The sequence below is a fragment of the Triturus cristatus genome, chromosome 7 (genome assembly GCF_964204655.1).
Source record: "Triturus cristatus chromosome 7, aTriCri1.1, whole genome shotgun sequence".
In the NCBI taxonomy this organism is placed as follows: domain Eukaryota; kingdom Metazoa; phylum Chordata; class Amphibia; order Caudata; family Salamandridae; genus Triturus; species Triturus cristatus.
This window is the reverse complement of record NC_140590.1, coordinates 1,354,651,495-1,354,678,378: the sequence shown is the minus strand read 5'-3', so window position 1 is coordinate 1,354,678,378 and position 26,884 is coordinate 1,354,651,495. Positions and strand designations below refer to the sequence as shown.

Below are 26,884 nucleotides of genomic sequence, written 5' to 3'. Positions count from 1 at the left end.
ATGTCACACTTTCCGGACCGGGCCACTCGTAACGAAGAATTTAAGGTTTGTTCTATTTTGAGTGAATGACAACCTTCCCATTCCAACATGGCTATCGTAAGAGTGTGTCTGAACTGAAGATTCGTCTTCTTTCTAGGTCGTTGCTCATCTCTCGTAGTGCTTCAGTCTAGACTGTAGTTGTTGTGTGATCTCGCGAGCAAGCCCTGTGCCTGTGCCTGGGAAACCCCGTTGTAACTCAGAGGCAACCATCCGCCATTTTCTGGATCTGAATCGAAGAAGGGTGTAAACCGAAGAAGAAAGCCCAACCCCCGCCCTCCCAGTGGTTCTACTCACTGCCTCTGAAGCACCTGAGTCTCTTTTTTACCCCCTTGTTCTCTGTAGGTTCCTCAGGGAGCAACGGAGACAGACCGCCGATCTCAACTCCAGCCAGAGGCCTTGTTGAGGACGCGCATTTCCAAACCGAGCTTTGTTTCTACAGGTAAACCAAACCAAGGTGCTCTCCGGAACCTTGACGTCGGAGAGTGACTTTTATCCCAGAAAAATAACCACTATATATCGTTCAGTCTTTTGCGGCACCTAATGTAACCATGTCGGAGCTGTGCGACATCCCTCTTTCCGCTATGCAATAGTTACCTCCCTCCCCTTTAGATGCTGTTTTTAGAGCTTCCTGTATGTAGCTGTCGCTGCTGATCTCTGTAAAGAGGTGTGATGGTTTAGCCGTTTGGCCCTCCTGTATTTCTGGTATATGTTTTTCTATTAGGTCCAGTAACTCTGTCCCCAAGATTGATAGTAGCACCCCTCCCCCAATGTGTTCTGTACAGTGGGTCTTTCTTGAGGGACTCGTCACGTTAGTAAGTAGTACACGGAATAAATAAACCTTTTTAGCCATCTGTGCTACATAGATGGTACAAACTGACATAAGATGTTTTGTAGGTGAGCACCTTACCTACTCGCGACTAGGTATTGAAAGCTTGGTTGTCGGTTCTAAAAGGATTGCTTACAACTTAATGACGGAAAGTGTAGAAGCGCTGCACGTGTAATACATTATTACAGATAGCTAGGGAATAGTGCGACAAAGTTAATTGGATAAATGCACAGTATTCCGTCGCGATAATGAAACACTGGAGTTCGTGCTTAAAATATCAAGTCCGCTTTTTACACTCGGGCAGTGCTGTTGGAGTGACTTTTTTTAAACTCGTTTCTTACCGCTGTCAGCTATGATACATTCTGATATTAATGACACTAAACGTCTAAACCTTTGGAACTGTGCCACAAACGGCGTTCAAGGAGTTCATTGCATTTCACCACCACGTGTCTCAGATTGAAGGTTATTTCTCATTAATTATATGCTGAAGATATATGTACATAGTAAGTACTTTAATTTAACAATTCTTTGAACACTTTAATGAAATAGACGTGCTCGACCACAAGCCAGGCAACTCAAATTTAAGTTTTGAGGGTTGAAATTATCACAGCAGTTTGTTAATGTGAGGTTGTATAGTTGAAGTTATGGAATGGGCACCACTTTTGCCAAAGTACTGCTGTGATTATATCGAATATGTGCTATATGTATGATAAAATTATAGTGACCTTGTGATTTGATTTGTACATTCAATTGGCATTGAACTCCACCGCCTAAGCCGCGGTATAGCCCTCGGCCTAACATTTCTAGCTTACTTTGGTATTCCTGCCCAAAACAGTTATCTTGTACAGCATTGATGCCACTATCTTGGATTCAGACTCACAGGAGAACGTGATACACATTTTCCCTTCAGTTATGCTTTACAGCAACCTGGGTCTCTCTACTTTGCTCTTATTTTAACTCTGTAAATTCGGCATCTAGGTAAGATTGACATTTTTGTCTATTGTGCCTAGTTTATGTTTAAATTGGTGCAGGATAACACTCTTCTCTCTCAGACCTTAGGAGGGTGGAATTGGGTAGGTGTTTATTTTGGTATACCCTGCTCCCTGATAATAGGCGGAAACATCAAGGGAGTTGCAAGCTCTATGAGTTTGCACTGCTGCTGGATAATAACTTTGTTTTTTGCATTGACTTTGCAATTAGACAGTGGCAGACACATAAGGCGATGTGTTTTGGGCAGTTGTGGGAAAGGAAAGAATTACATTTTAGACATAGCTGATGGGTGTATTGTAGCTGTGGAAGGAAGTCTTTAGGTTTCTTTAAGTTAAGGATTTTATCTTATGACCATGAACTAGTGTGATGCCCCTGAAGGTGCTGCCCCTGAAGGTGCTGCCAGCAGTGGTTTTTCTGCAGTCACAAGGTTTCTATCTTAACAGCGGTATAGATGCTCGATAGCTCATAATCCTTGCAATTTATCATCCTTGGTCAGGTATTGTAGGGTTTTCTGTGGATATCTTTAATTGCGACAAATGTGAGGAGTGCTATGGAAAAATAATACAGCTGTTTTGCTGTGCTTTGTTCATTAAATTACGTGATCTTTATCACTCGCCTTTTTAGGTCTTGCATAAGACAGCGCAAGCACTGTTGCTTGTGTGAGATTTTGCTAGCTTCAGGGGGAGCTTAAAGAATGCCTATTGCTTCCTATTGTTTGGCTTTGTCACTACAGTTTCCTTTTCCTTGTTCTAATAATTATTCAGCGCATACCAGCTTCACTTCCTCTGTGTAATTGTCCCTCCTTTGGAGCTTGGCCCAAGTACTGATTTCTTGTTCTAACACTGCTTGCGCTTTCAGGCCCAGGCTATTTATTTTTTTGCTTTTAGTTGCTGCGCTCCATAAGAGTTTGTGCTTGCAGACCGTCTCCCTCCTGTCCGTCTATCTCCCTCCGTCTTGTTGCTTGCCTGTCTCCTGCCGCTCATGTTATTGCTCCTCTTTCTCACATTGTTGCTTTTTCTTCTTCCCACAAACCCACGATTGTAAAGATGTCTCTCGGTTTATCAAGTTTTCAGAGGTTTTAGGTTTCTGGTAAGTTTAAAGGCAGTTTTCGGCTGCTAATGGACCAGTGCTGGGTAATTATTATCTGTACACATATGTAAGGACTGACAGTTAAAGTGCATGTTTCTCCGCAGAAAAAAAGACTTTGTCAGAAAAGTGTGTATTGAAATGCGATGGAGTAGTTTATCTTTAAAACGTAGTCCAAATGATTGAATGTTTATTTGAGCCACCTCCTTGTTACAGAAAGGCTGTTCACGATTGCACGGCGGTGCATATGATGAATGAGTTACTACATCTAGACCTTGATTACAATTGTAGGTGCTATTTAGTGCACCTGATAAAGTACCCAGTGGTATTGTTGTTTATCTGTTTGGTGCTATAAGCAGGTCCACTGGAATTCTGCTGCAGGAAAGGGTCCAATTTTGTGGCATGGTTAAGTTATGTGATGTTACAAGAAAAGGCATATTATGTGGCAAATGTTATGATAGCATAACTTGATTATTTGGTCTTTTTAAAACTTAACAATGTCTGGGCATTAGTTGTACCTCTCCAGTACCAGTTTAACACCCAAATATAGTAATAAGCTACAGAAAGGTGATCAGTCAACTTTTGTAAAGGTACTCCCACTGTGCAGCAGGAAGTGTCATTGCGTTTTAACTAACTTTTGGACTGTTTGAGCTAGAAACACTTTTATTTTGTTTAAACCTGCCAATTATGGCTTATGTGGCAAATTTGGTAAATCCACAAACATGCAAAAATCACCACAGCTGCACAATCGCATACTTCCAGTGGCCCTGGCTATAAGTAGCACCTATAATGAGTTTATGGGGAATAAAATGCAGTCGTTGGTGTTTAATGCACCAAAATCATCATGATATGATAATACCATATTCTTTTCCCCTGTTATGTTGAATACAGTTTAACTTGTAATTTCAAATTGTGCACAAACAGGTGTTTACACACATTCTGAATACACCAACCACATCATTATTAGGCCTCTAGATAGTCTAGGGTACTGCACGTGACAAGGAATTAGTGACATTGCTGTACACGTTTGCATTTCTATTTATGGTATCATTATTACATGCAGCACCAATATGCCAGCTTATGGTCTTTTCAGTCTGCCACACAGAGAAAGCTTAATGTGAAAGATTATATTTGACTTACAAGTTTGCCTTGTAGTGCGAATGGCACTCTTAATAGTCAGCGACCACTGGATATATTGTGGTAGATTGAAGAATTGGTGTGGTGGTCTCACTTAGGGAAGCGGCAGCAATGGAGGAGAGGGTCAGAGGGAGGTTTTACAGAAATAGCGTACCTGTAGCAAATTTGGACAAGTCCGTACACCGTCCTCCAAAACTAACAAAAAAATCAGTGGACAGATAAATCATTGCTAACATCGATATGCCCCCCCCTCCGGGCAATTATTTACACAACCTCCAACCCCGGTGCATTTAATAGGGACCGCAGAATCTTAATTAAGAGGTACTTTGGATAAAGCAACAATATTATCGCAGCACTCCCTTTGTGGTCTTGTCTGGTCTATACTGATATGAACGGTTTCCTCTGTTTAGTGCTTATTTGTTGTTTTACAACAATTATGTTAAGTTTACTTCTTGCTCCAGTGCATATTGGGCCCAGCAGTGAACAGTAGAAACTGGGTGTAGCCGGGAGATGGCCATCCTGCCATGATGGGAGAAGCTGTTCCATGCTCCACTTAGATTTGAAAGGGATACTTCCAGCACACTCACAGGTTACTCTAGACCTCTTAGAACCTTGGCAGGAGAAGGAAAGAACTTTCCAGAACCAGATGTCCGGGTGGACTAAAAGTTACCTCCTCTTAAAAGGGATGGTATAAATATTGGTCCCCCTGAGGCACTCATTAGTACGCTCAGACCTGTTGACATTACAGAAGGACTACCTTGTTCCTCACAGTTCTGCCCTGCTGCTTGAGACCTGCCTAGTTCTTCGGAAGACTGCACTGTTGCTTAAGGCCTGCTCTCTGCGAAGGAAGACTGGGCTGGCTCCCTTTATTCCAGGCCAACCTGCTTGTCTCCAAGGGTCAGTTTGCTACAGTTACACAAGGTCCAGAGGCCTCTCTGCAACTGCCCAGATGACCTGCTGCAACTGGCCCTGCCTGAGGCCTGCTAGCCTATGCTGGTGTGAGTTCCTGATCCCCCAAGATGTGACTTCCTGGCTTGCATCAGTGAAGATCCTCCTGTTAAATCCTGACATGAACCCTGTGCCCTGAACTTTGAGCAGGTCGTTTTTTCAGCTGGACTAAGCTGGTCCCTTTGTCCGGCCCGCACTCCATTGCAGTCGGCCTGAACTTGTGACTTTGTCTCGGTCACGCACAACCAGGTTCCCATAATCCTCGTTTTCTGCTTCTTGCAGCTATTTTGACATACATGTTTAAAATTGTTTGCCTTCGCTTGTTTTGACTGAATTTTTGTCCTTTTGGTCTCTTTTTAGGTCTTGCGCCTAGCGTTGCAGTGCACGGCATTGCTCGCACCGCGAGAGACCTCTTGTAGGGGGTTTGAAAACAGCCCTAGGAATCGCACAAACTCGTGTGTGTGCTTTTCCTTTTGGGCCACACTATTGGCCTTTGCGTGCGTCTTTTTATCCAAAACAGCACGCATTTGGCCAAAGGCGGGCGCATTGCTCCGCCCATGGCCTATTGGTGTCTGTTATGCGCACCGCTGCCATGTGGTTTAAATTATCGTGCCTAGACACAGGCGCGATAATTGAAACCACATAGCAGCGGTGTGGCGCACGTGCACCACTCGTTTTAGATTAGCTGTAAGAATAGTTTACTCAATGTGCACCAGATTACTGACGTCTTCAAACGATGTATTTAAGTGTTAGCGACGATGTGCATTTTGCAGTAACTAAATTCAGTGTGCTAGCGCCATTTCTGAGCGTTATTGACTGCTCCGCTGCAACCAGTGCTAACTGCTTGTTTGAAGTGGTCTCCCATTGCTTCTTCACGCGTAATCCCGGTTCTCCTCATATGCACAAGGACGGAGCAGCCCTGATGCATAACTCCCAGTGCAGCACTGTCTTGTTCTTCCTTGTTGCACAACGTCCAGTGCCCCCGACTCACAACGCCTATAACTGCTCTTATGTACAAGTCCCAGTGCTTCCTTGATGCACAAAGCGCGGTTTGGTACTGGTGCACAACGCCCAGGCACAACTCTTAGTGATTTATGTGATGCACAAAGCCCAATGTGGCACTGGTACTCAACGCCCAGTTCTCCCCGTGTATAAGATTTGGTGCTCCTCCGGGACCCAGCACCCGTGTTCTCCTGGGCACATCGCTCTCAACGATCTTGCTACACTGCACCGTGGTCACCTGCACAGCTCGGTGTGCGTCCCTGATATACATTACCATATGCTCCCGATGCACAGCACTCCCTGCCAGCTGCTGCATAGTTATGTATGACTCATACATGACCATAAGTGGCTGATGCGGACTGGTCTTCTGTATGCAGTGGTGGCTGTAGTTTATGTGGGCCTTGCCTATGCAACGTCTGCATGTTTTTGCCCTTGAGCAATTTGCCTCTATGGCTTGATAGTTAACTGAAATATTTGCTTTGTACCCATCTAATGTTTAGTCCCCAACCCTTGCAGGATTTAATAGAAAAAGGTCTCCAAACGCGCGTGCCTCTTCCAAGCCTGCCAAAATGTTACATTGGAAGGCGGGGACTTTGCTACAAATGAACAAATCCCGCCCGTCTCAGGCTTGCTTGGTGTTCACTTTTGAGAGGCTTTGAGGAGAGACGTGGTGGTTCCTACAGGGTGGGAGGCGGTAACAGCAGGTGTTCCCTACTTACACCACCGGCGGGTCTCTGCTTCCACGCACCGGGTACAGTCACCGTGGGCTGGGGTATTTTGTGGTGGCCACGAGTGTTTTGCGGCATTCTCAATGATTAGTGGCGTAAGAGAGCCTAGGCATCGAAATTCGGCCGCACCCCGGGGTGGGAAAAACATGTACTAAGTAGGGGACCCTAGCTAATCCTTCCTACACTGGATACCGGTGCAGTTGCACTTGCTGCATTATTGGTACCTACGTCTGTGTCAATAAGATGGCGGCTGCGCCAGCGCCGCTTCGAGAAACGCTTCGAGAAACGCCACCCGAAGCCCCCAGTCTGTGACACTTCTCTGCTTCGGGCCGAATGGCATAACATCAGGAGTTGCCGATTTTGGAGCAGGGGAACCAGGTTCGAGTCTCCGTGTCTGCTCAACATCCTGTGATTCTGGGCAAATCACTTAATCTCGGCTGTGCCTAATAAAAATGAACGTGTCCTTGTGCAATGTAACTGGTTCTTCTGTAAAGGGCTCCACTGCCTTTGGGTCGAGTCCGCGCTATATAAAACAAACGTGTCCTGTCCCTCTCCCATGCTCCCCAGGAGACCGTGCTGCATCCCATCCCCAGGCACTGTACTCAGCCGCATCCCCGTACCTCTTGCAACCACCACTGCCCTGCATGGCATTCGCACTATTAAGTGATGCACAGCTCTCCAAAAAGCTCACAGCACTCTTCCTGAGATCGGTACCAGGGTACACTCGTGCAGGCCCAGACCTTTCCTCCAATGGGCCCTGACCGCATTTCTGCCTCCGGGTCAAAAACGGGCCACGTAGGCCTCTGCCCATCCCCTCCAGCCTTACTACCCCTACTAGTAAACACATGTTGGAGTGACCGAGTGCTTTTGTGTGGTGGGGTGGACAAGAAAGGCCTGCATAATTTGTGAAGGCTGGACTGTTTCTATTTGGGATGCACACTTTCTGTATCTGTTGTGACTTGTTACTTTAGTGCATATTTTGTGTCTGAGGGCACTAGCGGCCTTCTCGGGGCAGCATGTGGAGCACGTTAACTGTGGGGTGCATCGCAGAAGTGTTGCAGGCACTGAACCTAAGGATGGTCGCACACTTCATGTCTGCTGGTATTTCAGCTTCCACATATAGGACTGTTGTATGCTCTGTAAAGAGACACAACATACAAGAAGTGTAACATTCCTGCAAACAAGACACAACATACAAGAAGTGTAACATTCCTGCAAACAATAGCCAAACCTCTTTTGGAATAACATACATTGATCTATTATCATAGGATGGTGAACCCTCCCTACCTTGCGTGGTATACACTTATGTGGGTTCTGCACCTAACACCGGGAAGCATCCGAGAGTACTACTGTTACTGCTTGTTCAGTCTCGTAGATATCAGGTCCCTAGTTGGGTCAGGTCATCACCCTAATGTCAACAGTTGGGCTCTCCGTTTTTTAAAAATTCACCATATAGTAAAATTGATTGTGGATGAGGTAAAATGCGTTTCGTTCCACAATGCAATAGGTCTCGCTTTTATGCAAGTCTAAGCTATTGGCATTGTAAATGACAATGCATTTTATTTAGGTTTTGGTTTTTGAAACATCATTAAAATGCATTGTCATTTACAATGCCAATAGCTTAAACTTGCTTAAATGCGATACCTATTGCTTTGCAAATGCTTGTTATTATTACATATAACTTTTTAGGTCAAGCCTGGGCAGCACATGCGCTGCTCAGTGAGCCATGCTGTATTGGAGTATGTATCTGAAGCCCCGCCCATAGTTGTCATTGGCTTGTCATTGTCCTTCGTAAATGTTGGCTTCTGATTTGTTATTAGGCTGGTTAGTCCCTCCTTAGTATTGCCTTGTCTTCATTTGTAACCTCCCATGAGGACTGGACATTTTTACTTGTTGTTACACGGTACGTCGTCTTTAGTCTGTAAGCACTATTTTCTTTAGTGCGTTTCACCTACTGCAGGCACACATGTTTTCCTGCAACATTAGCAGGCCATTTGACTTAAGAAGCAGACGGGGACAATCGCAGCTGCTACTTTGAATAGGTCTTGCATTTACAAAAGTTTGAGCTATTAGCATTGTAAATGACAATGCCTTTTATTCATTGTAAATTATCAAAACACATAAATAAAAGGCATCATTTACAATGCCAATAGCTTAAACTATCGCAAATGCGAGACCTATTTAATTGCAAATGACTATTTTCTTTTTTTTTTTAAGTGACTTGGAAGCAATAGAAACCGCAGACTGACAGTGTGCGCAAACCAAGGAGAAACTGTTGCACACTCATGACTCGTGCACTAAAATAGTTTATATCGCTGCCTTCTGAAAAGGGCAAATCGTTAATTCACCAGAGCAAAGTGGCATGAAAGCTGCATGCACTTATTGCTATTTTAGGTCTCGCGACTGCTTGCGCAGGCGAGAGTCCTTTTGTCCGGGGTTCAGAAATGGACCCTGGAATCCCATACGCTTGTGCGATTCCTTTTGTGCTACCCCATTGGCCTTTGCGTGCGTCTTTTTATAAAAGACTGCACGCAATTGGCCAACGGCGGGCGTGTTGCTTCGCCCATGGCCTATTGGTGTCTATTACTCACTTGGTGCGCATAATAGACGCCAATAGGCCATGTGGTTTCAGTTATCGTGCCCAGACACAGGTGCGATAATTGAAAGCACGTCTCGCTGTGGCGCACGCACCACTCGCGGGATTGCTCATTTTTGGATCCATCTTTATTTCGATTTCTATAGGTCAACCCAGGCCAATACAATAAAAGTGCTTTACACAAGCAATAAAGTTACAAGAGAAAACAAGTCAATCACTCTTTACCCCAGAAAGATGCGTATGACTTAATTGGTGACGTAATAATATACATAAACATAAAAGTATGTGGAGGGAAGGATCTGGTATTAAAAACATGTTGTGAGGAAAGGAACAAACCTCACCCTGTTCAGGCGTGCGTGAGAGGGTGAACACGGGTCCGAGTCTGTCCCGCACGGCACAGGGGGTCGAGAAGGGTCCCATGGCGAGGGGTTCAAGTGCAGCACTTCTCTTCCACCCAGGTCTGAGTGCAGGGTTCAAGGGTCAGATTCTCTTCCTGCCTCGTTCTGAGTGAACATGTCCAGTGCCCTGTCCCAGCTCTGGACTGCTGGACCAGAGGGTAACACCTTAATGAAAAGGCCCAGTTCCCTTTGGTTTAAACAAATATTAAAAATGACATGAACGTGGCACTTTAGGCCGCCCTCGCCTCTTCGGTTGAACAGTTTCCATTTATAACTAAATACAGCTGCACGCCGCCCCACCCCTTGCCCCCCCCCCCTTTAAAGTGAATACACTGTTCTTCCGTGCAGTACAATATTGACAATGTAATTCTCAGACACAAATGTAAGGCCCCCTCTGTCGGGGTGGTGGGGGGGGGTGTCACAAAGTCTACTCATCCCGAGTAGAAAGAAATACTTGTTTCACTTAACGCAACCCTGCGGTGCTATCCATCAAACGCCACCTCAGACTCTTCACGGTGTCAGTGACCCCCGCCCTGCATCCTGCCACCTCGGAGTACCTTTGGCACCCAGGAATGTGCCTATCCACTGAGGCCCCTTCCATTGAAAATGACCTAGGGTGTCTCGGGGGGGCCTCTGGGAGGTTCGCACCTGAGAGGTGTCTTTCTGTCTCGTCCTCAAGCAGACGGCTGGCCCGGGGTGTTCACACCTTGGGGGGGTCCCGGGGTGCCTCTGGGGTGCTCACGCGTCGACGGGTCGGTGCCTCTGGGGCGCTCACACTTTGGGGGCCTCTTCCGTGCTCGCCGCGCACCCCCTCCTCCTCAGCTCTTGCACGTGTCCCTCTCACACCTCGCACACGCGGACATCCTCTGCAGCCAAATCCGTGTCCTGCAAGGAGGCCAGGCGGGCGAACCTTCAACAGTGAGCACCAGACGCAATAAGAGCCGGTGCTCGCCGCTGAGCGCAAAGAAAGCAGCTGCGGATTCAGCCAATGGGAGCAGGGAGTGGTTCTGCACCTTAACACACACAGAGGCGCTGAGGTGAGGATAAACTTTGAGGCGTCGGACTGTGCGGAGGGGGGCGGTCGGGCACATTGTGACTTTATTTGTATGTTTGTGGAGCGCGCAGGGGGGGGGAAGCGCTCACTGACATCTGAAACAATGTCATCATTAATATTAGGAAGGTGCCAGGATTGTGAAGGCAACGAGCACATACACACACCCCCATGCAGGCGGGGGGCTCCCGGGTTCAAGGCCCCTCTCCCGCGGGCAGAACCTTGACAGGGACTGGACTTGTGTGACTCGAAGTATGGACGGCCAGAAACCTGCACAGCACGTGTCAAGGGCCGGTGCACAACATGCGTCGCAAGGCCGGCTCTAGGGCGCTGCGATCGGTGCCACCGCACTAGGCGCTGACTTGGGGTGGGGTCGCCTGTTTGCGAGTATATTTTCCTTTTAAAAGCTCCTGCTGCCGCGTTCCTTGATTGCTTCCAGCAATTTTCAGGCATCAATAAAAACGTCAAGATCACTCCAGTGGTTAATGTTCCTGCTGGAGAGAGATCATAGGTTTGTCTAGTTGAAGTTTTAACTCATCCTAAGAGAGTGCACTGGGTTAATATGACTGTTGCAAAGAATATATGCCATGCAGATCACAAAGTACATTAATTGTAAACAGGTCAGTGGGTTACTGCTTGTGTCCCAGGGATCCTTTGTTACTTGAAGTTTATAAGTTAAAATCCTATAGCATAGTGAGCTATTAACTGTTATCAAAGGGCTCCATGCAAACTACAAGATATTTATTGGCGCTATGTCTTTTTCCCCAGTCTTTCATTATCCTAAACTGGAAACAAGCATTTGCAATGCAATAGGTCTCGCATTTGCAAAAGTTTGAGCTATTGGTATTGGTATTGTAAATGACCAACCTTTTTATCTATGTATTGGTTTTGAAAACAGATAAATAAATGGCATTGTCATTTATAATGCCAATAGCTTAAAGTTTTGCATTGTAAATGACTATGCTTTTTATTTATTGTTTAAAAAAAAACCATAATTAAAATGCTTTGTCATTTATAATAGCAATAGCTCAAACTTGTGTAAATGCGAGACCTATTGCATTGTAAATGCTTGTTTAAATATTTTGTACACATAGTATTTTATTTGTAGTTGGAAATCATACTTTCCAACCCATTTTTTAGTTTTATCTTATGATAATGTTGGGAAGCAGTCATTGCTGTGCCGATAACTGACTCCACGAGCTTGCGACTGCAGTTGGGAATCTTCTCTAAGGATCTAATGAGTTAAAGCTATTCCAGTTAAGGCCTTCCCAAAAACGCTGCTGCTTTTTTGTGTTTAGCTCTAAATGGAGTAATTTTACTTAGCAGAATGAAATAAATTGTATGGTACATGCATCTATACATGATGCTTTACACAGATCCATATCGGGGTGTAGCTCATGGGTACTTGCGAACATTTTCCCAGGGGCCACAAGATTTGCTCTCTTGTGACCAAAGCAGGGGTGTGGAAGGTAATAAAGTATCTACTTGTCCATGGGGCAGGTTGCTTCATAAATGTTATTGTCCTGTAACAAAATCCACTTTTCCTTTTGGTGGCATGTAGTGTAGCGACAAATTATGGCAGCAGTCTCATTATATAAGAGCTCTGATATAGCTTCTTTGATTATGCCAGGGCTCATACCATAGTAGTGTTTGAATATTTGCTATCCCTTATGTTCCACATTTCTGCAGATCTACATACTGGGGCTGAAGATGGTGGTTATCAATAGTTCCAGGGTTAGAATGCCCTTTTGAGTCTGTGGAAACCTATTAACTTGCATGTTTTAAGGGTTTACAATAATTCTTCCCATACTGAGAAATGTTGGAAATTTCCTCCAGACAATGGCAGGCGTAAACCTTCTTCCAGAGTTGGGGAAATAAGTGGTTGGAGGGAAAGTGAACTTACACTCACTCAGAGTTTCACATGAGCAAATGTACACATGCATATTTGTTCATGCTAAAATGCAGTTCACAAATATTTTCTAGGAGTACTATTTCTTGTCCTACTTCTATAAATTCTTGGGAATTAATGAAAGCCGTATAGTTGCACTTGATTCAAGTACATATACATGGCTGCACTTTTGAGACTTTCTTTCATAATTGGGCCCATAATTTGATCTGGCTTAGACCATAACCTTTTGCGTTAATTAAAATTCAGTCTCGCTCTCTGTATCGGCTGGCTTCTCTGTGAGTGACAGCATTCTTGACTTTCACAAGGAGCATATCGGCGCACCAAGTAGTTTTGTTGAGTGCCAGTAACTACCGTGGCAGTGTGCTTTTTGAGACCAAAAACAATTTTTGCTTTAGCCAATGTTTGTTATAATGGTGAGGACCCAGCAGCCCCCACACCAGCAAGGCTTTACAAAAGCCATGCCAAAAACAAGTCGCAAAATGACAAAACTAAAAAGCTTACCACCGATTTCAGACCTACTGGTTTTGGCAGTGCTTGTTTAATTTTGTTTCCCATAGTCTTATTGAAAGTAGGTACACTGATTTTCCATTATGAATATTTTTGGGAAACACTAGCATCCATCAACACGTTACTAAATGATGCTGCAAAGAAATAATACCTGAAATGTTACAGTAGTTTAGCAAAATGTTTTTTTTTTTTTTTTTTTTTTTTTTACTGCTTTCATATTTTTATGAACATTTTATTTTGAAAGCAAATAATCTTCAATCTTGCTTTCAAGCTTCTGCAAACATTTGCATCAAATCAGAGAGCATTCTGGGCACATTATAGATAGCCTGCTTTTGCAGAACTTTGAAAACGTGTGTACACATTTTATTTTGATACTGGAACCACTGTCAATGGTGCAGTCGGAGCTTACAACATTTACTTGGCGCTCTCACCCTAATAATGAAGGCTTTCCATTAATGAACCGTAAATACAAGTTTGAACATCATTAACATGTGGACAAAAATATTACCTTAACTACAGACCGTGCCCTTTCCTGATCCATAATGTGGTACTGCAAACTGGCAGCCAAAGGTTTTGTGCTGCAGGGGTTTGGGCCTACTTTTCCCAAGGACAAACTACACTTAAATTTGTTGACCGTGACCCCAACTATATGTCCTGGGCGTCGGGCTATAGGAATTCCACATCCCTGCCAAACGCCGCATTGATTCTAGTAGGGTGGCGTGGAAGGGAGTTTCCGGGGGGTTGCAGTATGGTGGGTGTTGGGGAAGCGAAGCCTATAGTATACATCTGGTGGCTGAATTGCAGAATATGAAACTAGAAAACTGTGATTAATCCCAGCTTACCCACTTTACCAAATTGTGTGATCTTAGGTAATCGTTTTATTTCACTTTCCCTCCTTTTATTTATATATTTTATATATATATATATATATATATATATATATATATATATATATATATATATTTTTTTTTTATTGTATGAGGACATCCACATGCATGACTTAAGGATGTGCACTGTTCAGAACCTTATCTGTTTGATTTAATAAACTATACTGTTCATGTATAATCGGTAAACTAGGCCACCCAACTGACTCGCCTCTTAGTTCACTATTGACACTGTTGTCAGGGTGGAGGAAATAGTGAATGTTTCTGAATTTGTTTGAAATCTATCACTTTAAAAACCAGCATCTGCAATGCTATAGGTTTCTCATTTACGTGAGTTTGAGCTATTGGCATTGTAAATGACGATGCCTTTTATTTAGGTTTTGGTTTTGAAAACATAAATAAAAGGCTTTTTCATTTACAATGCCAATAGCTTAAACTCTCTCAAATTCGAGACCTATTGCAAATGCTTATTGTACCTTGGCTCAGGATTTTTCTTCTGTTTAAATAAGTGTAGTTGTGCACATATTTAAATAAAATAAATAGTGCCACCATCTGACAGACTGTCCTAAAAGCCGGTGTTGACTATTAGTGCTGGTGCCGAGCACCGGAAGCCATGGCTCTAATTAAGCATTGACTGACTAATGTTAATCTGTCTACCTTTTTCCTCCATCCCTACTCGTATCCTGATTTAATCTTTGTTGCTATTACAAGTCATAATTTCTATGGAAGACCTTGTGTTGAATTAGTTAACTCGTAAATCGGGTCTATATCTTTGGTTTCTGTTGGACTTGACCCTCTCAGTTGGGTCAACCCCAACCTTTTTACCTTCAATCCTCCTTTTTTCTGAACCAGTTTTGTTGGGTCTTTAAGGCTCTATACACTATATCACTGCCAACTTTTTAAACTTGTTTTTAGATTTTCTTGTGTTATTTCCACTTATTGTGTGTGTGCTACATAAACATTACACTTTGCCTTTAACCCCTTCAGCGCTGCGCGGATTCCCCCGCGGTGCTGAAGGGTTTGAGCGCGGGCGGGGCCATGACGGAACGGTTCCGTCATGAGCACAGCTCAACCGATGCTCATGACGGAATCGTTCCGTCATGAGCATGGAAGGGGTTAAGTTAAGCTTGACTGCTTTTGTGCCAAGCTACCAGACAGGTTAATTTATTAACGTTTGTGGTTCACCCTAACCAGGATTGTGATTGTTGCATAAGGGACTTCCACCCCTGCCCCCTCCACCAACACAGAAACCCAATTTCTTAGTGACCATGTGCTATAGAAAGCTGATAAATAAAATATATATGCAGTGATGTGGAAAATGTGCACCCTGTTGTGGTTTTACATGTTAAAACGTATCTGGCCACTGCCTAGTCCTTACCACGTCCCAGCAGTAGGTTATTTTCACAGTTATTTGTTAATCTTTGTGTAGATAAAGTGCCCTCATATCACTATCATGTATATGATGATAGGGTGATTGAACCCAGGATTTTTTAAACAAGTACACATGATTATTTCATATGGAAGTACTACTGAGTACAAAATCAGACATTTTGTCAGTTTAGTCTTGAACATTCAGGGTTTGCGTACTCATCATGCTTAGGTGAGGACGTATCGGTGACTGAAGAAAAAAATGGTGCTGCCCATCAGGAAATATATTTCTAAATTCATTTCCATGCATTATAGAGTCAATCATTCCAGTGACAATGATTATTTACGAGCGGAGCAAGTTCAAGGTGGTTGGTCTACTTAGCAGTGGGTTTAGCAAATTCCTGCAAGCAGACAGTATTCTGCTTATAGAGATTTCAAAGAACTACAAAACTACGATCATGGATCTACAGAACTTTGTTAATACAGTAAATAGTACAGTTCATGATTATACTTTTAGTTAGAGACTGAGCAAGTACAGCTTTCATGGAAGGATAGCCAGGAAATAATTATATACAAAAAGAATGCTGCGTAACAAAACAGCACATGAATGCTTAACCTGACTGCTGGATTAATGTCCTCTGGACAGACATTCCGTTATTGAAGTTGTATGGCTGTACAGTACAACCTGTTTTGCAAAAGCAAGACCATGCTTAACACTTCACACACCTGATACCAGCTGTCAAGCAAGGTTGTGTAGGGATGAGGATTTTTGGCCTGCTTTGCAGCCACTGTACCTGGACGACCCGCAGGTATATAGTCCACTGTGAATTCCTTCCTAAACAAGTGTTTTCTTTTTTTTTATTTTTAAAATAAAAAAAAAAGAAGTTCTGGAGTGCATAAAGGAATCTGGGAAGGGACATCATTTTAAACAGCGCCGCGCGACCAAGCGGAGACAAGGGCAGCTTACACCACCGAGCCGTGTCTGCTCTCAAACGCCGGAGTGGAGACAGGAGATTCTGCTCATAGCGGACCGCCGGATCCAACGAAACGTACACCCCCAGGTATTTAAAGCCGGACTGAGATATTTGGAGCGGAAGCTGAGGCGGCAAGAGGAAGACCACCAGAGATAGGATACACACAAGATTTGGACCAGTTGATTATCAGACCCGAGTTTTTCCCGAAGGAAGTAAGGACATCAAAGAGAACATTGAGCGACTTCCGAGGTGAGATACAAGAGAATATCATCCGCGTACAATGAAACCCGATCCTCGAAGCCCGGGGCCCACCGGAGCCCTCTAATCGAGGGCTCCCAACGGAGCCAGGCAGCGAGCGGCTCCAGGGCGAGAGCAAAGAGCAGTGGGGACAACGGGCACCCCAGTCTAGTTCCCCTCCCGAGAGCGAAGGGCCGAGAAACCCGCCATTGACAACCACCTGAGCCATTGGTCCAGCATAAAGGAGCTTCACCCAGCCAAGGAACCCCTCCCCAAACCCAAACTTCGCCAAGACGGCCCAAAGAAATGGCCATTCAATGGTATCAAAGGCCACCGTGGCGTCTAGGGAAACCAATATGGCCGGTTCAGCCAAGTACTCAGCCCTAGCAAGGACGCCGTAAGTTGAGAGCGGTATTACGATGTGGGATGAAGCCACATTGATACGGATGTATCAAGTCACATATAACGCTCAGCAAGCGATTAGCGAGGACCTTAGCAAGTATTTTGGGTTCGGCATTCAGCAGGGAAATAGGCCTATAGGAGGCACAGCGGTCACGTGGCTTACCCTCCTTGGGAATCACTACTATAGTAGCCAGATGCTGGTCGTCAGGAAGGGAACCCCTCTCGAGCGATTCCTGAAACATATGACGGAGGAAAGGCGCGATTTTATCCGGGCGCAACTTATATAGTTCAATCGGCAGGCCGTTGACCCCCATAGCCTTGCCTGAGCGGAACAAGTGTTTTCTAGATGGAAGCGTGAACTTCATTTCTTATCCTGTGGTGGATCATGGAACATAATTAAAAACAAATCTGTAAAGCTACTCCATGCTGAAAAAGAATATAGCCAGGATTTTTAAATGACCATGTTCCGCGCCCAGTTTCGTTGAGATTATGTGATGGGACCTAAAGAAACCTATGCGTAGACAAATGCCCTCGAGCATGGGAGCTTTAGCAGTATTTTGTCTTTAGGCAAAACAAGGCGAGAGTTCCTCCCAAATCATGAGACTGTAGCTCTTTTAACACAAATAATTTATTTTATGTCAGTAGTTAACATGTGGTCCACGTACCACCAGGGTTCATGATGTCTACTCGGGGGCAGTCTGCGACTTTTTAGGTAAGTAAATAATAGATTGTGTACATAAAGAAACAAAGTAAATTGGAAAATTTGAAAACATTCTGTAAATGTGAATGTTTTCGATTTTGGAGGGTAAAATTAAGTTGGCATCCTTAGCTTGACTTGATGGAGCAGCTCAAGTACATCAAACGCAGTATAATGTGTAGAATAGGTGGCCTCAATTTGAGCGCTGAGAAAAAAGAGCATGTATTAGGAGGAAAGGAGACAGTCCTATACTAGCGTTTAGTATATTGCTTTTTAGAAAAGCTCAATTTTTCCCACAAACGAAATTAGTTTGTAAATTAAAAAAAAAAAAATGGAATGTTTGCTTGATGTATACTTCTGTATTTTTATTTTTTCCATTATTTAAAGTTTAAATTGTAGCAATTGCTAAGGCAGGGCTCCCTGGCTTCCAATAGTGACTCTGCTGGGGTCCTTTGAGTCCTTATTTATTCAGTGGAGGTCCACATAAGTCAAAATGTTAAGAACAGCTGGTTTAGGTTATTATTATACATGGGGATTCCACATACTACTGAATCATGGAGTGCACTTCACACACGACTACTGAATGTTTTTTTTTTTATTTGATTTTCTCAAACAGTATGCAGTAAGTTGGCATAACAGTACACGACTACTGAATGTTGTTTGCTTATTTTTTTTTCTTTAATAAATGACAACCTGAAATTTGTTGTCACAAAAGGTCATATTTACATATTATGAAGTAGTGGTGGCTAAATTTAATGTCAAATCTCTTAGCATTCTAGACTGCGGAATGTTAAGGGGTGCTTTCTTTTTCACATCACTGTATATGATTGTAGTTTAAGATTTGTGTTTTAACATTTACAAAATGTCAAAAACAAAATGATAATGAGACAAAGAACTTAATACTACCCATGCTTTACTAAAAGCAATAGTTTGTGAAAGTGAGAAGAATTTCAGATGTGATTTGATACTTGCCATTAGCGGTTTTGAGATCTGGTAAAAGTCCATGTAAATGTAATGCAATAATCAATTGAGTTGTCTTTTTCAGTAATACACTTTTGAGGTGTATGTAAATGTATTTTAATCAGTAAGGTACTGCTAATAGAACTTGGATTTTTTTTTTAAGGTCAGTCATAAGCCAAGATCTTTTGATTTCACTATAATGGTATATATAATTAGGGCTCCCTTTTTTAATTTTTATTTAATGTTTCTATTTTAATTTTATTTTTTTACATTTCCATCTGTATTTATCCATATTATTTTGGCCCTCTTATTGGTATTTATCCATATTTATTTTGTTTTTTAGTATAAATGGAGTCGTAAATATTGTATAAATTTCAACATTTAACTCTTAGACATGCACTCCTATGTAGAAGCCTGCCGCGTTTTAGCAAATTAAACACCCACATATAACATAAAACTATACCCATAGGTGCATAGCAGGTTTATACTACAAATATATGTTAACTTATGCCTGTATTAAAGGGAAATCTGATCCTGTTTTGTAACTCTATCTTCTCAGTTTTTGCCTGGAATTCTTTAAAGACAGCATAGCCTTTCACAAAAAGGACAATTTTCAGTATTTTTCTGCCTTTAAAAATAAATACAGACAGGAAACACATGGTTTTCTGTTTGTATTTATCTGTAAAAACCTTTAAAAACGAAAAACAGGGAGCCAGTTATATTTAATTAAGGCTCCCTGTTTTCAGTTTTTACGGATTTTTACAGATAAATACAGACAGAAAACAATGTGTTTTCTGTCTGCATTTATGTTTTAAAGTGGATAAATACAGAAGATTGTGCTTCTTTTGAGTGATTCTCTGTGCAGTCTTTAATGAATTATAGGCTGAGCAGATGGACAGCAAGGGAAATTAAAAACAGGATAAAATTTCAGTAAATAGCAGCATATGTCAACATACATTTATGGTATAATGCTAGTTTTTACTAGTGGCTGTACCGTTATGTAATATTTGGCAGCTTAAATAGATCAAAAACGACAGACATCATACTATGAGCGTCTATCAGTTAAATAGATATGGAAATGTACAGTTTTAAAACGTCATAATACTGAAAATACAAAATAAATATGGATAAATACAGAGAAAATGACTAAAAAACTAAATATGGATAAATACAGACGGAAATGGCAAAAAAATAAATACCATAGAACCGGGAGCCCTATATTTAATATACTAACTAAGCTATTTAATCTAATGTTGCTTTATTCTGTAATTTACATTTTATGTCCACCCACTATAAAATACAGCATGGGACAGTGGGTCAGCCCGCTTTAGCAGTTGGCTAAATTCACTGAGAGGCAGTGCAGAACGCAATCACCAAGCACTCGCCCACAGACAGTCGTTTCCTTCAGTCCTGGGAAGTACTGTTGCAAAGTGTACTTTTAAAGTCCACATTTTTTTTTTCTTTCGGCTAAATTTATATATTGAGGAGGATGAATTGATGACACTATGCTGAATCTGACTTGGTGCTATATAACAAACATTTAACCTCATTCTACTGATTATGGTGCGCTAGATGCAGCACGTGTTTCATGTTCTTATTTCAAATCACAGGTTGCTTCAGAGTGTGCTTGAGCCTGTTAATTGATGAGATATGGTCATCCCTAGTTAGAATATGGGCTAGTCCCCCCCCCCCCCCCCCACCAGTGCAGTTATCTTTGTGGACATAGGTGATAAGATCAGATCGGTGACCTAATCTCTCATTTTGTCTCCGAAAATTCCATGCAGCCCTTTATTACTGCCCTGGTCTCCATATCACCAAAGCAATCAATTTTCGCAGGAAAAAGGAAAGATGTACTCCTTTTTTTCCCATTTTTTTTTACCAAAACTGAGAAATAGAAATTCAACCCACAGGTATTGGACTTATAATTCATGGTCCTATTACTTGCTGAATGACCAAGGTTCCTTACAGCTCTTGAATTTGCCACCCGCCAAGCCTCGACTCTGAGCAATTTGGAAAACATGAAGGGAGTTACTCCTTCTAGTGGTGGATAAACGCTTACTCCTTACAGTGGTGGAGAAAAGCGGAGCAGGTTAAAAATGCACTTAATTAGGGAGCCAAGTGTGTGAAAATTGAATAGTGACTTGTTTGATTCTTGTGCACTACCATTTGAGTCTTGTAGTCGTTTGGTTGCTTAATGATGGGATTTGGTGCAATTAATGGCCATTTTTATTGATCTTGGAAGAATGAACAACAAAGTTAATTTTGCTGTAATTGAATGCATGTTGTGCAAAGGTTACAGTAGACCATAGGTGCCCGCACACATTTTTCAGGGGCTAAAGAGTACAGTCTAAGGTATAACCAGGGGCGGCAATGATATCTGGTGGGGGGGTTAGGCTGCATACTGCTTTCATTAAAACGTTTCACAAGTGTAAGAAGCTTGCTCTGTATATACTATATCAAAAAGAGATGTAGTATGCACAGAGTCCAGTAAGTTCCCATAGGTATAGCAGAGGATAAAGTAGATAATCTTACTCTCAATTTAGTGGTTGCTGGGCTTAGCAGTTAAGCTTATCAGAGGGTAGTTTGAATGCATTGTTGTACACACACACACACTGAATGACTTAACTCCAGGCCGATGGTTGCAAAAATATTACTTTAGTTACTTATATTTTAGGAACCAAGTGGAACTGGGTTATAGGTAAATAGACTTGAGGTTGAGGCTGCAGGAGTTGTGAGGAAGTTGAGGAGAGGTAGTCCAATCCTGGATCCCAGATCAGGATTGCTAGGGAGACGTCGCTGGATTGTTGGGCCACCGGGACTTGGGCTATCGGCATCTGGTGCGGAGTGTTGCAAATGTCGCAGATCAGCCTAGATCTGTAGTGCTTAGGATAATTTCTTAATGGACAAATCTGGTGTCCATGAGAGAAAAGGGTTTTTGTTGAAGGCCGCTCAGGCCTCCACGGTTCTTGGATGTTGCTGGCTGTGGTACACGCTTGTTTCTTGAAGCAGGGTTGCTGTAGCAGATGGAGACTGACCGGTAGGGCTGTGGCCAAGTCAGTTGTCTTCTCCACTGCTGCATGGCTCTTCGGTCCTTCTTGGTAGGTTGTCAGATCTGAGTAACACAGTTATGGGGAGCCCTTGCATACTAAATTTAGAAGGTGACTACACCCTTTAGGGAGAAGGGCGCATCCCTATTCGGACTAAATTCTCCAAACCCTGATGGAGAATTCTCAAGAGAGTTTCACCTCAGCTCTTGGTCACCCTAGGAGTGTGCCAGGCCCAGATGTACAGTCCTATGCTGCTTATTAATATTCCTGCCTATCCTGCTGCCAAAAAGCATGGCATAGACGGGGGGGCTTCTCCACTAGTTGGCTCTGCCCAAATCGGCATAACCCAAGTGGGAGAGCCTTTGAGGCTCACTGCCAAATGCTGCTGTTCCTGCTAGGGGAGGTGAGAGGTACCTCCACCCAGAGCAGGTTTTGTTTCTGACCACCAAGAGCACAGACTCGCCACATGAGGTCAGAAACCTGTCTAGTGGCTGTCAGGCACTACACTAGAAGTTGGTCGTTTTTCAGGGGGGCTCGCTAAGTGTTATGTTTTTCATGGTATAGTTACATTATAATTGTAGGCACAATTATAAAACAAGGGTGTTAATGTCTGACTAATCGTCAGGTCAGGAGCCATGTGGTGATACATTCTGCGTCCATTCCTGTGCAGGACCCCCCCCGCCCCGCAAATCTAAAAGCTACTGACGTATACTATACAGGACGAGGCCAGAGGGCGCCCTCCAAGGTAAATGATCGGTGTGAAGTCACATTGCCTACTATTTTACATGTTCATTAAATCAAACCTGTTGAAGCTATAAAATAAAAAATTATGGGTAATGGGGTTGGGTAATGGGATCGGGGTGAGGGGAAAAAACAGAACATGTTCGCTGTCTTGTGGAACAGATTCATTAATAATCTGCTGGTGCAGGGTCACCACTTCGCCACGTGTTCTTAACCAGTGAGGAGGAATCGACGCTGGAGCGAAGTCAAACTATAAGTCATTTATTAAGCATTCATGAATGGGTCTCCATCCGACAAGTACCATCAAGATACCCAAGGAGAGAGCACACTGAACGATGGTTACATGGGTTTTTATAGCAAGAGATCACAAACAAGGGAAGCCCAGAGGTAAATAGAGCTTTGGGGGAAAAACACCCAAATGAGGTAACGGCAAGAATTGACAGCCTCGGTGTCTTGTGCAATTGCTATGTCCTAAGGCTGAACAAGAAGATATGCTATCTGAGTAGACTTTACTTGAGGATTAACCATTGCCTGACAACCCTTGAGCAGATTGACAGTCTTTTCTTTTGCGATGACTCTGCATGTTTACACAGCCTACAATACCCCAACCTAGATTCTTTACCAATGTTTATACAAATGCGGTGTCAACAATAGAACCAGGCTGAAAGCAGGACAGGGGTGAAAATGGATGAAGCACAGCTTAATTAAACAAGCATTTGCAATGCAATAGGCCTCGCATTTACGGGAGTTTAAGCTATTGGCATTGTAAATGACAATGCGTTTTATTTATGTTTCAAAAAACCAAAACATAAATGAAAGGCATTGTCATTTACAATGCCAATACCTCAAACTCGCAGAAATGTGAGACCTGTTGCATTGCAAATGTTTTTTTTAATTAGAAACGTTGGAAAAACTGTCTGCCAGTCACCCGCTGTGACAGCAGAATACAAAGTTCAAGAACATGCTCAGTTGGATCACTACATTCAGTCCTTCCAAAGAAACATACAATTCCATGTCATTCTTGCTCTGTCATGTTCTGCTTTCTATTTGGATGGAACAAATTTGCCTACTGTTAGCAGATGTGTGTACAAAGAATCTTTGAAATGTAACTCTTTGCTGTGCCCCCGACATGAAGAGAGGGGTTGGCCTAGCGGCTAGGGCGGGCGACCGCGAATCTGGGGAACCGGGTTTGAGTCGCGGCAACGACGCTGAACATCCTGTGATTCTGGGCAAATCACCTAATCTCCCCGTGCCTAACAGAAAAATTAATGTGTCCTCATGTAACGCAACTGGTGTTATGTAAAGCGCTCCAATACCGGATCAAGTTCGCGCTATATAAAACTCCGTTTAAAGAAAAAAATGATTCACTACACACTTATCTGCTTTTGCCAAATATGCGCTCGCAGGGCAGGTAATCTGACGGACATGTTGTATATTTCAGAATTATGGAATACAAATTGTTTTGATCGTTGTCCATAACAATACACTTCTGAAATAGATGCCTGCTACGCAAATAAAGGCCTGTAGTGTTTGCCCCTGGAGAAAAAACATTTATTTAATTCTCTACAGAGTCCTCGCTAAGCATGCGGGGACGTTTAAAAATATAAATACACGTACAGGTATACAAGACATGGGCTTAGGCCTGTCGACTAAAAATTCAAGGCTAAAAACCACACAAGCCATGGCAATTGGTCTGCAGAACCAAGTATTAAAAATACTTTGTAAATGCCACGGACAAACTGTTTTCTTTTGGCATAACAAATGAAGGTCATACTTTCACAGTGAGAGTAACTGGAAAGCTATGCTTAAAAAAATAATACACCGAACTGAAAACATGCTAGATGCAATTTTAAGACTGTCATACTTTAAACTGTTTGTTGAAAAGACGTTGCGATGTTAGTCTATTAACACTAATCAGCTACATGTTGTAGAGAGATCAGACAGACCCGGAAGCACTCAATTTCACTAAGGAAAGTGGACAGTGGCCTGAGTAGAGAAAGGTTGTTTGCTGATCTCATTCCTAAAATTCCTTACCTCTAAAACGGCCTTCGACTTACTGCTCGGTAAACCAGCAGGAAGTGGGATAAGGGAGGGGCTGGCATATGGTGAGCACTTTCGCGGGCGCTTTGATGTTCTCAGTGGCCGCGCGGCTCACCGAGAACATCAAAGCGCCCGCGAAATGTACACGCAGGCTGCCAAATGGTGCGCACGCCTGGCGCACATGCACTGTAGTTGGGGGCCTGAAAAGCACTCGTTTGCACTTCCAAATCCCCGTTTTCTATAGCTCTCGCCAGAGCAGCGCTAAAGTGCTGGCTCAGGCGAGACCTAAAAACGGGAGAATTCAGATTTTATATTTTAACAGTCCTCACTTTTCAGCTGTGCTGAATTTATTCTAAGGGGTATATGTATTAATCGCGTACTTAAATATTAATTCATTAACTTTTATTGGGGTGGGTTTAATACTACTGCAAATATTTATGCAGGAGGTGCATATCATGGGGGCACATTGAATGCAGCAGCAGCAAGACCATTCTTGACCAAGTCAATGTTCCTTTTTCCTGATGTATTTCTGCAGCTATTTGGTGAAGCTTTTGTGTGGCTCAATTAACATTGAGGGTGCTTTATGTAAATATTGAACAAATGTATTGTGCTCATATATTTGGCAGTGTGAATTTTTAAAAGAGGACAAGGTGAAGTGATCAGATGCGGTAGGGGGCACTAGGCTATGAATAGGGTAATATGTTTCAAGCCTCCAAAATAGACCCAAAAATCCCAATACTAACAATAGAAAACCTACAGATACCCCTATTTTTCTCCTTTTAATCCAAAACTGTCTGCTTTTAGCGGGGGTGTTCGGGGCAAGTACTACTATTCCTTCTAATAAAAACACCTTCCCAAAGCACCTTAATGGCAGATCGACAATTCTACCCATTTCAACCTAATCTATATATAGAAATACGTTTTTCAGAAGAACATCTAACACTATTCCCCCATACTGATGTTTTATATTCAACCTGTATGTTTCTTAACCTTCCTTCCTCTTACTATAGTATTTGTTGTTTGATTGCCAAGGTAACAGAGTAGCGTAACGATCAGCCAGAAATACAGCAATGTAATCTCAATTCTCCCAAAATTCCCTCACTACACTATCGGAGAGCTTTAAGTCCCAAGTTACTTTTGCTTCAAAGCCTCACTGGCAAGCTTATGTACCAGTCCAGACGTTGGCTCCAGACGTTGGCGGTCTTGACCACCGGCATGGGTTGCTACCTCTCTAGAGATAGTATCTTCTATCAAAGTCTATCGCATTTTGTGTCGGGCTGAACAATGTCAGGATGCTCAAACATAATCTGTCCTTCTGGGTCAGGCATGATGGCAGCAAGTTGTTGTTCCAGTGACACCACTTAACCATGTTTCAAAAAGATCACCATCCTCAAAAAGCACTTGCTGAGAGATCAGATCATATTCAAAATCAGGTATTCCTCTTGTTATCCACTGATCACATGGCAAAGGGAGTGGCGCTTGCTTTCTCCACATCACTGGCATGGATCCAGTGTCTGTGCCCTGTGCACTTGACAGCAGTCTGAGTGGTGAAGAGAACTTGCACTGGACCCTTCTAGCATGGCTCAAGGCTGGACTTTCTCTGAAACTGTTGGGTAAAGACGCAGTCTCTAGGCCTCAACTTGTGACCTGGGCCTTTGAGACTGGGAGAGAGACTGGCCTTCACCTGTGAATGGATCAAATGTAAATCTTTAGTTAACACAGTAATCGACAAGAAAGGTACATTCAATGTCAGATTGTCCTTGATCTTGGTACACGCTATACATTTGCTGGCCTCCCCATAACCACCTCAACTGGTTGCAAGACCTCGAAGGGCAGATCTCGAGGTGCAAAATATCCTGTTGAAACGGGGTAACTTTTCCTGTGCTATAAGTATGGCACATCGTGCACCTCTTGACATAGAACTCTGCCACCCTGGGAATCCGATTATTGAATAATGCATGATCTGACGTGGCCACTATTCCTTTAGCACTGATGCGGGCTGAACTGTGGGCCATGGTAACAGCATTCACAAAACAATTTGAAAGCATTCATCTTTGCTTTCCTGACAGATCTATCCAACATCCTGTTGCATCCTGACACCCATATCTTTTACACTGTTCCTTCTCTTCCTCCGTAGCATGCAATCTAGAGTCTGATTAAACATAGTCACTTCTGGTGTCCATTTAGCTGTCCCTACAATATACATTAAACTATACTTTAAATAGGCTGTTCGTTTAGCTGTTTCATTGGCAAAAGTATTTCCCTGTATTACCTCATCTATAATGTTTCTTGTGGACAAAACATTTAACAATGGCAA

General features: G+C 43.0%; 1 protein-coding gene across 5 annotated transcripts in view; it reads left to right on the top strand.

Annotated features, from left to right (window-relative positions):
* Positions 1-211: 211 nt before the first annotated feature.
* Positions 212-26,884, top strand: part of RBM39 (RNA binding motif protein 39) — a 564,082-nt gene continuing 537,409 nt past the window's right edge. The window contains exon 1 of one of the 5 annotated variants that reach the window (XM_085619028.1): positions 212-478. The gene's annotated coding sequence lies outside the window, so the exon portion shown is untranslated. The remainder of the gene's footprint in view (positions 479-26,884) is intronic. The other 4 variants (XM_085619029.1, XM_085619035.1, XM_085619030.1 and 1 more) reach the window with 4 other exon arrangements.